Here is a 15,545-nt window from a genome sequence, read left to right as displayed (position 1 = left end):
ATCTTAAAAAATGTAGTACTAATAATATACAAGCAAATCAATCCATCAAACTTTAACATCCAATAAAACTAACAGATGCCCTTAATAATCAAATATTCCAAAATACATCATAGAAAACTCGGGAGAATCCTAGAGATGGCAAAGCTATTAGATTTGAAGTGATTGACATAAAAAAGATAGGACCTTTGAATGAAATAAACCATCTTGGAGACTGGGAAGTCCAATAAAACAACCAGCCTCTAGCAGAAACCTAGGGTGCTCCTATGGCCACTATCTCCCCAGTGGAAACAGAAATGAAATAAAAGAAATTCAAAAAAAAAAATAGAATAATTTGGGAATCAGACACTCAGATAATAGAGATCAATAGAATAAATAAATCTAACCCAAACATCAGAAGGGGAAAATAAAGGCTACCCACTAGAGCCCTAAAAATAACATTCAAAGGTCCACTACCCTCCAAAGAAGTCCATAGGCCATACTGCATATCAAGTTTTTCAATACACATTTCCCATTCCAAAATGTTTCATATCCTTATGTATGGTCATGGTATATTTCATGCAAAAACAATTAAGATGTAGTTAATTGCAATCAGAGATGGATGGATCATCACAGTTCATGTTGGGGTTGTGAACGTTGGGCTGAGTATTTTGAGCAGCTATACCAGGTAGATCCTCCAACAGTTAGCTTGGATGCAAGCGATGTCACATGTGCCTGTGCGGATCCACCCATCAGTGAGGAAACTCCTACCCTAACAGAGGTTAGGATGGTGATTTCCAAGCTGTAGAGTGGGAAAGCTGCTGGCATATGTGATATCCCTGCTGAACTGCTAAAGGCTGGGGGTGAACCTATGGCTCGGGGTCTGCATACAGTCCTACTGCCAATCTGGCAGTCTGGTACCATTCCCCCTGACCTGCTGAGTGGGCTGGTCATCCCTCTCTGGAAGGGGAAAGGGGATCATTGGGATTGTAGCAACTACGTGGCATCACACTGCTCAGCATACCAGGCAAGGTTCTCACCCACATTCTTCTGAACAGATCTGCACCACTACTGAGGCATCAGAGACCGCGAGCAGTCTGGATTTACTCCTGACAAGTCCACGATAGAACGTATGCTAGCGCTTTGAGTAATTGTGAGTCTGGTCATAGGTTGCTTGCAACCTACATCAACTTAAGAAGCATTTGACCATCGGTGCATTGGGAATCGCTATGGTAGATCCTGAGACTCGGGATTTCCGACACAGGTTATTGGCCTAATAGGAAGCCTTTAATACTGGTACTGAAAGTGCTGTCAAGTGTAGTGGGAGTCTGTTGAACTTCTTCCCTGTTAATTCAGGGGAGAGGCAAGGCTGTATCCTTGCCACCAACACTTTTCAACACCTGTAAGGACTGGAGAATGGGCAGAGCTACTAGCCAAAGTTAGTGTGGAGCAACACTAGGCAATATCAAGGTCTCAGACCTTGACTTTGCAGACATGTTGCTATCCTATCTTAGGCCTTAGAGGTCTCCTGAACCAAGACCAAGATCAGGACTTTGGGGGCCTGTTTGGGGAACCCGTTCAGTCGATCCATGCTTGTGGCAAGGACGTTGAAGTTACAGAGAGTTTTACATACTTGGTAGCATAGTCCATATCTCTGTGTGTGTCAGACCAAAAGGTCAGTAGAGGATTGGTTCTGGCAACAGGAGCCATGAAACGATCAACAAGAGCATTTGGAGATGTCGGTACCTATGCAGAAGGACCAAGCTGCATGTCTTCAAGGCCTTGATGCTGCTAGTTTTGCTCTATGGAAGCAAAACCTGGACGCTATTTAGTGTCTTGGAGTCTTGTCTTGATGCCTTTTGTAACAAGTCCCTTCGCCGGATCATGGGGTACAGTTGGCAGGACCATGTGTCCAACCGGCAGTTACACCGTGAGACTGGCATGGGACCTGATACTTGCATAATCTGGGATTGCCAACTCAGGCTATATGGTCACCTAGCTTGGGTTCCCTGATGGACGACCCTGCCCATCAGGTTGTCCCTCTGTGAGACAACCCTGGGTGGAGGAGGCCTGTCGGACGACCCAGGAGATCATGGCTTGGGCAGCTCAACGAGACTTGTCGCAGGGAATTAGAGATGGGCAGTGGGCTTGCCTGGAGACTCGCCTCGAGGGATCCTCGTGGCTGGAAGCGAAGGGTGGATGAGCCCCCGTTAGCATTAGCCCCTTGATGATGATGATGAATTGCAATCAGATGGTCACAAATTTAAAGACTGTTCAAATCCCTCATATTGTTTTTTCTATAATAGTAACCACCCAGCATACGACAGGACATGTCAGACACACATAAAGCACAAGAAATAACAAAAAAACACAACACCAAACAACCAAGAAGTTAAGAAACTTCTACACCAGTTAAACCCGACAACTTGAAAAACAAACAAAAAAAAAAAAACACTCAACAAAAATACATACTAACAACAGCAGAGGTACACAACACAAACTCAGTAATACTACCAACAACAGAGGACAACACAAACAACATATAACAAACAAACCCAAGGTAACACAAACATTTGCTCAAACTTTAACACAACACACAACATAACACCAGCTCAGAAAACGCTCACAAAACAAAAAACAACGCAACCAAAAAGAACCAAACACATCAAACCCATCAGTGACATCAAAACTTGAAAAACAAAAGAACAAAATCTCCACACGAACATAATATGAAAAACAAAGAACTAATAATTCCCCAATAACTTGGTCACTTCCAATGCCTCTAACTTCAACACCAGAAAGAATATAGACTGATGAAAATAAGCCTTCATGGATAGAAATTGTAAAAAGAATCATTAAACTAATATCAAGCATAGCATCAAACTTAAAAATCTGAGAAATCCATAATCATAATCATATCTGAGACTATAACAGATGCAATTCCAATCATAAAAGAAATCATGGAATGTATATATTGATAAATTAATACTCTGGAATGCCAGGTCCATCTTAAATAAAAGACAGAAATTGACCATTTAATGAATAAAGAAAATCCAAAAGTATTCACAATCTGTGAAACTTGGTTAACTAAAATTACAATTTTAAGATAAACAACTAAACAATAGAAAGAAAAGATAGAACAGAGCAAAAGGGAGGAGATCTTGCATTTGTATGCATAACAGTATACAAGAAAAAAACCTCAATGAGAGACAAAATAATAAAATAGAAAAAATAGCTATAAAAATTAGCTACAAGAATAAATGGCTAAATTTAATTTTAATTTACAACCCTTGCAACCAAACAGAACAACTAGAATTAGAACATTACATAGAACAATTAGACAAACCCAAATTAATAATAGGAGATTTTAATGCTCACCACCGTCATGGAACCCACACATAAAAACAAAAACTGCAAATAAAACGGAATAAATTTTTTAACTTGATTACTCAAAACAATCTGATGTTAATACCCCCACGGGACTAATCACCAGAAGAGACCCAAAAACAGGGAAAGGAACTGCTATAGATTTAGTGATAGGATCTCCAGAATTAAAACCATTTTGAAATAAAAACAAACACAAATTCAGGCAGTGACCATTTTCCAATAATAATAAAAGACAGCAGCACATAAATGAAACCCAAACTATAGAAAAGAAATGGAGCTTCAGTAAGAAGGATGGAGGTACTTCAGAAGAATTAGATAACAAAGACATCAAGGGCCTTTTTTTCAATACAAGAAATCATGGACCGAATAAAAAACACTGGTAAAAAATATTTTAAATTTGATAATAAAGTCAATAAAAATAAACCAAGTAAACCCTGGTGGAATCTGAAATGTAAATCACAATAAATGGAGGAAAATTCCAATGACACAAACATGAATTGAATTTTAAAAAATACAAATTAAAGCAAGAACCTTTATAGAATCAGAAAAAGAATAGCTGGGAAACTACTGTATTTTCACTCGATTTTAAACCCACACCACCCTGAAAGTTTTGGGAAATTTCATAAAAAAATAGCAGGAAAAAATAAAATTTCTTAAACCATTAATGATAAGTAAATTTAAAAGATACAGAACAAAACCTCAATTTGCTAAAAGAAAAATTTAAAAAAACAATAAAAAAAGCAAAAAGATTTTTAACAAAACATAAATAAAGAATTGACAGAAAAAACAAGTATAGAAAGAATAAGAAAAATCTAATTTTAAAAGGGAATAATTCAGTAATAGAAAAATTAAATAAAGGAGAAGCCTTGGACTTGATGAAATTCCATTGAATATTTTTTAAAAATGTCCCAAAAAGTATTCGAAAAAAATGTTATCATTGCTTAACATCTACTGGCTAAAAAGGAGAATATCCGAAGGAACTAGAGAAATCATTAGTAACCAATAATAAGACCAGCTAAAGGGCCCCTCAGATAAAAATCTTTCAATATACATTAGTAGAATACATGTATTGGGAAATTAATTATCATAACAAATAGACTAAAATTTAATTGTTGGTTATAAATTAACAAAAAAATAAACGAAACCTAACAGGATTCGACCAAACAGCCGACCATAGACGCTCTACAAATAATAGACTATCAAATCAACAAAGCGTTTGCAGAAAAAAAATTTTCTTAATAGCATGCCTAGATCTGGGGAAAAAGCTTTGCCGAAAAAAATTATGCTCTAATAGCATGCCTAGATCTGGAAAAAGCTTTGCAGAAAAAAAATATGTTCTAATAGCATGCCTAGATCTGGAAAAAGTTTTCGACTCAATAAATCATGAAGCAATAATAATAAAAGCAGCAAAACTTGGAATTACAGGTGCTCCGCTCAAGTGGATCATGGACTTCCTAAAAATACAGAACCTACCAAATAGTCATAGGCAATAAAAAATCATCAGAAGAAAACATAACAAGGGGCATCCACAAGGACCACCTCTAAGTCCATTATTATTAAACATAATGACAACGGATTTAACCCTAACGGATGATTTTTAAAAAGTAACATTCGCAGATGACATTACAATTATAGCAATTAATAATAATCTAGCAGAGGCCAAAATAAACTTGAATTAGGGTTAAAACAAATAATAGAATGGGCAAACAAATGGGAATTAACAATAAATCTGACAAAAAGGAAACTCGTGTTTTACAAAAAACAAAATGAGACAAATACCAATGATACAAATAGATAACAAAGTACTTAAATTCACAACTAACCACACAATTCTTGGTCTAGAATTTGATGCTCCAAAGTTAACTTGGAAAAAACACATTAATAATCTAAAGATAAATTGCTCAAATAGAATAAATTTGATGAAAAAAATATCTTCAACAACATGGCCCCCCCAATCCCTTGCCCGTTGTTGTCGTGGGGGGGCTTAGGAGGCGGAGACTGGGACCAAATGATGGGGAACTCCCCAACCTTGGGACTCAGCCCTCGACTCAACTAATTTTGCATGGTCTTTTTTTCCTTCCCTCTTTTCGTTTCTGTCCCTTCACCAAACCTTTCTGCTATCCACCTCCTAAGGTGTGAGAGCCGTGCTGAAAGGATGAAAGGCTGACTTTGTGCCAGTCCTGAACAGCCTGAGGGAGCCATGGGCACGGTATTCCCCTGATTTAGTTACCTAGCCCTTTACCCCTCAAGGGGACCTGAGGGGTGGACTGTTTTTATCCCCAACATAACCCAGGCTTACCATGGCCAGTAATGAAAACATATCTCCACTATTAGGGGCAATGAGGCTTGCCCCTTTATCAAATAGCCCCAGTGATGTAAACCCACCCGATTCCCTGACCCCAGGCTCTCCTTTGACCACGGCTCCGAACACTGCAATAACTACCCCCTCATCAATGCCTGCTAGTACAGTAGCCAACAATCAACCCTTAAGGAACATTTCCACTCAACTTCAACATGCTCAACTTCAACACCTCTATCCCCACAACCTCCAACATCAACCACCCCATCCTCCCTTATTAATACCTTACAGCCTTATTGCCCACCTCTCCATAACACTACCCACCTCAACACTACTCCATCTTCGTCACGCCCCCGCCCTTCTACTACCCCTATCTCTACAACAATCTTGAATACTCTCTTTAGCGCAGCCAAATGGGACGATTTTCGTGATCCCTCCCACAGCTCCCTACTCTGACAACACCCTTCTTCCAACAATGTCTCCAAAAACAAGTAGGTAAAGTCTCTTTCCGTAGCCGACCCGACCGCTCCCGTCTTGTCACAGTAACATCCGAAAACCAAGCTATAGCATTAACAAAACTAACTGACCTATATGGTAACCCCATCCTTGCAGAACCCCATCCAACTCTCAATACTTGCACCAGAACAGTTTCAATCTCCCCAGCAAATTGCCCAATCTATGACAAAGATTGGTCAGACTGTGGAGAAGACCTACTTGCCTGTCTCACAGACTATGATGCAACATCAGTACAATGCTACTCTATTCCCCCCAGAGGTCATCGAAAGAAACCCACTAACATAGCCAAAATTACCTTCCGTAGACATGACCTTCCCTTTAACGTCTACATAGGAGGAGAATCCCTCCCTGTTCGTCCATACCAACCTCCTCCATGTCAGTGCCAAAATTGTTGGCGTCTAGGACATCCAGCCAAACATTGCCGTTCCACAGCCAGATGCCCACTATGTGCTCAACCTGGCCATACCCGATCTAACTGCTCTGCACAATCACGCACATATGCCAACTGTGGCGGATCCCATAATGTATTTTATAGGGGCTGTCCCACCTACAAATTTGAGTCTGAGGTAGCAACTCTCAGATTCAAACTTGGACTCACACTACGTGAAGCCAGACAGGAAGCACGTCGACGTGGTTTCTCTCTTACTCCTTACTCCAGTAATACTGCTCATTCTACCAATTCTCCTAAGCCCACCCCCCCTACATCTAACTCCCCCTCTTCTACCTCCTACCTTCCCCAGTCAAACTCTTTTGCCATCCTAAACCCAGACACTCCAATCTCTACTACAGATACTCCAATCACCACTACAACCCCAACACCTTCCCCTCTCCCTCCTCGCACTACCCGTAACAGACAGAACACAAACACCTCCACCTTCCTTTGCCCCTACGCTTGAGACACCAATCCTCTCTTCCCCCCCCACACAAGAAATCCTTTATCCCCCAAAACTCCCCAACCAACTCCTCAGAAGAAACTATTGAAAATATTCAAGATTACTTAATGAAAACTGACACTCAACCTCCAAATCTTACAACTCCTGCTCCTTTCACACTCCAAGTAACTGGTGATATCCATCCTCCTCCTAACGATATCCCCCCTACACCCTATCCTCCTAACCCCTCCCAACACAGCCATCCCCCCCGACCCCAACCCCGCCCACATTAACCCTCCCACCATCCCCTCTATCCCTTCCATTCCCTCCTGGATACACACGTGAATCCCTTATGTAACCCTCCCACCATCCCCTCTATCCCTTTCACTCCCTCCTTGATACACACGTGAATCCCTTATGTCACAAGTATCCCCTTCCACAGACCCTCTGTCTCCTAATACCCCTCCTAGTAGAACACCAACTCCCACACCTCTCCATTCTCAGACCTCTCGGTCCTTATCCCACCCTCTAGCTGCTTCCCCCTCAAAATCTCCAAAACGTACTACAATCTATATCACTAAAGTATAACTATCCTTCATTGGAATATTTGCGGTTTCCGCTCCCACAGACCTGACCTTTGTCATATCCTTTCCTCTTATAACCCATCTATTGTATGCCTTCAAGAGACCTTTCTTACACATCCTCCAATACCAATCCCCAATTATCATTTTGTCTCTTCCCCACATTCCCTTTATGTCTCGTCCATACTTACCTCTGCTTTTCCCCACCTATCCTCCCTTCACCGACCTCCCAACCTATCAGACATCCTTACAGAATCCCACACTTTCTGTTTCAACAACCTATTCTCTTTCCTCAAACGCATACATATCCTCCATCTAATCTAACTCCTTACCACACCCGACTCTAACCCTTTCACTCACCAATTCCTTTGCCCAGCTTAGACAACTAATCACTAACTCAACCACCCTTCCCTAACATTAACTATAGTGCTACATGACCTTAGATGTCTAGCAGCACATTTATCTTGCTTTTAACCATTAACCATTAACCATTCAACAACATGGGGAGCAAATTGAGAATCAATAATGAAATTCTACGATATTTACACAAAACCCAAAATAGAATATGGTATCTCAATCTTCGGTACAGCCAGTAACACAGAAATGAAAAAAATATAAATTATACAAAATGATGCTTTAAAAATAGGTACAGGCTGCATAAACACCACCCCAATATTAGCATTATACACTCTCACAAATAAAATGCCCATCAAATACAAACAAAAAGAATTGGAGTGTATGCAAATGATGAAAATACTAGAAAAACAAGAGAATAACCAAATGAATGTAGAAGAATATAACCCCCAAAAAGATAAGAGAGGCCTAGTACAAAAAGTAATAGAAACTTGCAAAGAGTTACAAATAACAATAAAAACAAAAACAATACCAAACATAACCCCTATTCCACCATGGTTTGATATTACAAAAAACGTAGAAACTAACTTCATAGACGATCTAACAAAATATGTCCCAGAACAAATAATTAAGAGTCAATTTTTAAAGATGGAAAACACGAGATGTTTAAATTATAAAAAAATATTCACAGATGGCTCAAAATTAAGCACAAACTCAACCTCAGCAGCCATATATATCCAAGACAAAAATATAACAATAAAATGGAAATTACCTGATGAAACAGAAATAATAGAGGCAGAACTTTTTGCAATAAAACAAGGAATTACCTATATCCAGAACAGATTAGTAACATCAGTAATATTTTCAGATTCGAAGTCAGCCTTACAACTAATATCAAACTTAAAACCTAAAAACTATAAACAAATTATATTTGAAATACAGGCAATGATATATACACATACAAACCAAAAACAAATACTAACAAGACAGTGGATACCATCACACAAAAACATAAGAGGTAATGGAATAGCTGATCAAGCGGCAAAAAAGACGCATAACATAACTAATCCCATAACGATACATGAGGACGTGCATGCGTACCCACACGCACACACGCACACACACACACACACACACACCACACACACACACACACACACACTCACACTCACACTCACACTCACACTCACACTCACACTCACACACTCTCACTCACTCACTCACTCACTCACTCACTCACTCACCACTCACACTCACTCATCATCACTCACTACTCACTCACTCACTCACTCCACTCACTACACACACACACACACACACACACAATAGAACAAATCAAAATTTTAAAATCTAAGAAAATGGAAAACACATTTAAATACAATCCTAAACACAAAAGGCTACATTCTGAAAAATACAGAACCCAACCATGGACAAGATCAAAAAGCAGAAAAACAGGTATTTGTATAACCAGACTCAAAACAACACATACAAGATTGAACCAGCACCTACACAAAGTAAAAATAGTAAATGACCCATCATGGTGCCATTATCAAGAAGAAAACAGAACACACAATACTACAATGTCCAAGATTCCATTCTCACAGAACACAGTTGATGGAAGCTCTGAAAAGAATCAAAATAAACAACCCTAATATAGATCTATTATTCACAGGTGCTGATCTCTCACCAGTAAAGAAGTACTACATTTTAAGATGCACAAAAAAAAAAAAAAAAAACTAATAGAGATATATAAGAAAAAAAGAAATAATGTAGATCCAAGGGATATAGACTATACAAAGTGTAATTACCAGGGTGTCTTGAATATACCATGAAATAGAATTTTATTCACCCAATGTATTTTATGCTTTTAATATTAAACTGACAGTCATTTCTACCAAAGTTAAGCCATGAAAGTGAATGTAGCTGTAGTACTCCAAGGGAACCTGGTTACAGTAATATGTATGTTCTTCCACTTTAAACTTGGGGCTTGAAAGAGGTTGGAGGGACAGGTTTGCTGCATAGCTTAATTGATCTTCCCTCAACCTTCCCTCATGCACATTTGTATATGTATTTTCAGGTGCTGGTGAAAATATGTGAAAAAAAGGAAAAGTAATGGGAGAGTGTATGCAAATGCAAAAAGTAAAAAAAATAAAAAAAAAAAAAAAATAAGTGCAAATTTTAATCTTTATGAACAGTTAAAACAGCTGAGAAAAAGAAGTAAAAACTAAAGAGAAAAGATATGAAGTCAGTGTGTATGAAATTTTACACATACCCCACAAAAATCCTCCATGTATTCAGGGCATGGTAGAGCATATGACTAACACATGGAGCCCCGTGCCAAGTCTATCCTGCACTCTATATTGAAAGTGAATTCGGGGAGGATTCTTATTTCTTGATGTAGGAGTTGGGGCGGCTGCTTGCAACCCCTGCGTTCAGTAGTACAGTGAGAATTATATTATGTTATTATATTATTACTAGTTTACCCTGGAATTTCCCTAGTACCTTTCATGCCCTCCCTGCTACTGTGGCTAAGAATGTAAGGGTCTAGAGACTTTCCGCTGAATAATTCCTATATATGTGTACTAGAGGGTGAGAAGCATTCATCAATACCATAATCATGATGAGTTATGTGAAGGTATCGTGAAAAATTATCATACATATATACATGGTATATATAATGTATATAATATATATAATGTATAAACATACATATATATATACACATATACATATATATGTAAATATGTATACATATATAAAAACAATTACATGTATATAAATACATATATATACACATATACACACATTCTTATATAAATATCATCATCATCATCATCAAGGAGGTAACGCCGACGGGTGCATCCACCCTTCACTTCCAGCCACGAGGATCCCTTGAGGCAAGTTTCCAGGCAGGCCCACAGCCCATCTCTAATTCCTCGAGACAGGTCTCGCCAAGCTGCCCAAGCCATGATCTCCTGGGTCATCCCACGGGCCCTCCTCCACCAGGTTTGTCTCGCAGAGAGAAAACCCTGATGGGCGGGGTTTCGTCCACAGGGAAAACGAGCTAGGTGACCAATATAGCCTGAGTTGGCAATCCCAGATTATGCAAGTAACGGGGTCCATGCCAGTCAGGGTGTAACCGCCGGTTGTACCCCATGATCTGGCGAAGGGACTTGTTACAAAAGGCATCAAGAAAAAGACTCCAAGACTTTTGGATAGCGTCCAGGTTTTGCTTCCATAGAGCAAAACTGGCAGTATCAAGGCCTTGAAGACAAGCAGCTTGGTCCTTCTGCATAGGTACTGACATCTCCAAATGCTCTTGTTGATCGAGTTCATGGCTCCTATTGCCAGACCAATCTGTCTATTGACCTCTTGGTCTGACAGCCCAGAGATACCAGACTGCGCTACCAAGATATGTAAAACTCTCTGTAACTTCAACATCCTCGGCCAAGTATTGATCGACTGAATGGTTCCCCTAACAGGCCCCAAGTCCTGAATCTTGGTTTTTGGTTCAGGAGACCTCTAGGCCTAATGGCTTCGCCTCATTGTTAAATGCATCAAGAGCCACCGCCAGTGTTTCCCAAAGGGACTCAGATAGGATAGCAACATCTTTGGCAAAGTCAAGGTTTGAGACCTTGATATTGCCCAGTGTTGCTCCACACTGACTTTGGTTAGTAGCTCTGCCCTTTTATCCAGTTCTTACAGGTGTTGAAAAGTGTTGGTGCAAGGGACACAGCCTGCCTCACCCCTAAATTAACCGGGGAAGAAGTTCAACAGACCCCACCACACTTTACAGCACTTTCAGTACCAGTATAAAAGGTTTCCTATTAGGCCAATAATCTGTTTTGGGCTGGATCTCCCATAGCGTTTCGCAATGCACCGAGTCAAACGCCTCTTGAGTTTGATGTAGGTTGCAAGCAATCCACAACCAAACTCACGACAGCGTTCCACAATTACTCGAAGCGCTAGTATACAGTCTATTGTGGACTTGCCAGGAGTAAATCCAGACTGCCCCAGTCTCTGATGCCTCAGTAGGTGGTTGTGGATCCGTTTCAGAAGATTGGGCGAGAACCTTGCCTGGTGTGCTGGGCAGTGTAATGCCAGGGTATTTTGCTACAACCCCAATGATCCCCTTTCCCCTTCCAGAGAGGGTTTGACCACACCCCTCAGCGGGTCAGGGGGAATGGTAACAGACTGTCAGATGCAGTCAGGACTGCATGCAGGCCCCGAGCCATAGGTTACCCCCCACCCTTTTAGCAGTTCAGCAGGGATATCACATATGCCAAACAGCTTTCCACTCTTAGCTTGGAAATTGCCATCCTAACCTCTGTTAGGGTAGGAGTTTCCTCACTGATGGGTGGGTCCGGCACAGGCACTGTGATATAGCTTGCAATCCAAGCTAACTGTTGGAGGGTCTAAACCCGGGAAAAGCTGCTCAAAAAAACTCACCCAATGTTCACAAACCCCCAAAAATGATCTGAGATGATCCGTCCATCCGCTTTATCGGACTTTCAGTCATCTGTGAGGAGAGCTTAGAGTTCAGTTTTCTCAGGGCTTGGTAGCAGGGCAAAGTCAATACCAAGAAATGGCCTTCAACCTCCTCAGCAAGATTCCTGATGAACTGGTTTTCCCTTTTCCCTTCTCAGCAGTGTCCAAACCAAGGAGCGATGCAAGACTTCATTACCCTTCAGCCGAGCCCTTTTGACACGCCTTCAGTGGCCTCTAATGTCTCCAGGGAGATGGAATTCTGCCTTGCCCTCGCCAATGGACTCCTGAGTTGCTTTCGAGTGTTTACGCACTTGAAGAGCTCCCACAGAGTAAAATGGGTCCATCAGGTTGTCAAGTTCTGTGAATCGGTCCGAGACTGCCATGGTAAACCCACGGCCACACTCCTCCTCCCTTAGTGTGTCCAGGTGAATTACCTTTGGGTGGCCACTGGAGGGATGGGAGTTTTGAAGTGGACCCACAGGATAGCCACAACCAGCCAATGGTCATTGCCACAGAACTCACGCTCCAGAACCCCTGCAGTTCTGGAGGGTCCTTCATCGCGTGCTAACAAGAATATTGGGCATCTCCTTGGCCACTGTACCCGTATTGCTGTACCATGCCCAGCAATGCGGTTTGGAACGCTGGCACCAGGAGCCAGAGATCCTCTTTTTCTGGGACCTAGCAAAGCCCCATAGAAGGAGGCTATTGTCGCTGCTGAGATCAGCTCCTGACCCATGGGGGCAGACAGGCATCTCATAGCCAGCTCGGTCACAGCTTTGGGTATACCGCATTGAAGTCGCCCAGAACAATGCGAAAAATCTCATCAATTTTACATACATCAGTAGGGGCGTATACAGCAATAAGAGACATAAAGCCAAAAGCATGCTTCAGTCCCCAGTGCCATGATACGCTCATCAACGGTTCACCTTTAACTACTGAGGGCTGAAATCAGCTGGAGATGGCTATGGCTACACCTTGGAGGTGATGACCATCACTGCGGCCAAACCAATACTAGGTGTACCCACCCACACGGATCGTGCCGTACCAGGGCCTTTCACCTCTGAGAGAGCACCCACCTCAACTCCCAGTTGCTTCAATTCCCGCATAACAGAGGTAACCGCTCATCCTTCCGCAAGAACCGAATGTTCCAAGTACCTTCCCAGAAAGCACGCCTGAGGTTAAGTCTCGGTGGTCACTCCGGGTTTCAAAGCCACCTCTGCCGCCCCGCCAAACACTGCCCAAATAAAGGGGGTCGCAGGCTGTCGGACCACCCATCCGACTGGGTTCCCGAGGGGTTTGCCCCACAAGCTTCATGGTGGGTTGGCCACCAGCCGGGGCGCAGGTGGGGCGAGTAACTCTTGTTCCAATCCTGTGCCCCTACATTTGCCCTCCCAGCGGGACCCACTTTCTGGGGGGAGGAGGACTAGCAAGCCCACCTCCCCCGAGCCGCCCCATTACCCCTGGGTTTGGGTAGAGGCAGGGGTTGGTATGGAGCCAGGGCGTGTCCACACGCTGGTGGGCCATAGCTCCGTACCTCTGTGCCTCCTGCTGCTCCGAGATCCCCCACAGTTTAGCCTGGAACCCCAAGGTGCTCAGTTACCCTGGTGGCCCTGAGGGGGCACTGCAGAAGTCTTGATGATGGAGAGGGTGTGACCTGGCAGGGGAAGGCTTATGCAAAAAAATGCTTCCTTTTTCACACTGAGCTAGCTAGTGGGGGAAGTTGCAAGCGAGAAAACATGCAAGCACTTAACATATCTAGGCTACCACACCATTGCTTCAACATCACCTTGCAGGTGAAGCACCCACCCTATACATATATATACACATATATAACATGTATACACATATACACACATGTATATAATTATATAAAATATATATGTTTTATATATATATGCATACACATATATATGTATATATATGCCTATATATATACATATAGATAGATAGATATAAAGATACAGATATTACATGTGTGTGTGTATGTGTGTGTCTGTGTGCACAACACACACACACACACACACACCCCACACACACACGCACACACACACACACACACATATATACAGCATACATATATATATATATACATTTCATACATACATACATATTTTTATTTATTATATAAAATAATATTAATTAGATTTCATATTTATATGTATGTATGTGTGGAATTCATGTTAAACAGATTGCGAGTGAACAACGAAGGGAAAAGGCCTTTCAGCATATTCGTGTGTTTTTTTGTACTTCCCTCGTTTTTTCTACTCGCAACATGTATGTATGTGTAAATATTTAATGTGTTGTGTGTGTGTGTGTGTGTGTTGTGTGGTGTAGGGATGTAAAGTATGTATGTATGTATGTATTGTATGTATGTATGTATGTATGTATGTATGTATGTATGTATGTATATATTATATATATATATATATATATTATATATATATATATATATATATATTATCTAATATAAAATGTGTATATATGTATATATTATATTATATATATAATATATAATATATTAATATTTTTATATATATATAATATTTTCATATTTTATGTGGATATTTATGTATATGTTATATATATGCATCATATATATGAGAATATAGATAGATAGATAGGCTATAGATATATAAAATTTATATATATGTGTATGTGTATATAAAATACATAAAATATGTTGTATATATATTTACATATGTCATAAAAGATTATCCTAGTTGTTACAGTAGACCATTAGTCTAAAACACTTGTTTTGACAGATATTTTCCCTTTTTATTTTTTTTTTCTTTTTTTTTTTCAAAGCTTATGAGAAAATATTTCCAGTGCTTTTTTTCTTCTTCTTCTCTTCTTCTTCTTCTTCTTCTTCTGCTCTTCTTTGCAGTTCTGCCGGCTGTTTAGAATTAGATACAGAACTGCAAACCAATGCTGCCTTTCCATTGAACTACAGTGACATTCACTTTATAGTATATGAATATTATTAGTATATCATCATCATACACGGTATGCTCTGCTTGACGCGTGGACTCTCACCATAAAATCGCTTACCCTTTTTTTTAAAAAGGGTACTTT

General features: G+C 40.6%; 2 pseudogenes; both read left to right on the top strand.

The window, feature by feature from the left end:
* The window catches only part of LOC119582191, a 119,012-nt pseudogene that overhangs the window by 44,477 nt on the left and 58,990 nt on the right, over positions 1-15,545 (top strand).
* Positions 1-15,545, top strand: part of LOC119582224 — a 40,613-nt pseudogene that overhangs the window by 7,775 nt on the left and 17,293 nt on the right.

Source organism: Penaeus monodon, chromosome 2, assembly GCF_015228065.2.
Source record: "Penaeus monodon isolate SGIC_2016 chromosome 2, NSTDA_Pmon_1, whole genome shotgun sequence".
Taxonomy (NCBI): Eukaryota; Metazoa; Arthropoda; class Malacostraca; order Decapoda; family Penaeidae; genus Penaeus; species Penaeus monodon.
Note: the sequence above shows the minus strand (reverse complement) of the source record. Positions and strands in the feature narration are given on the sequence as shown.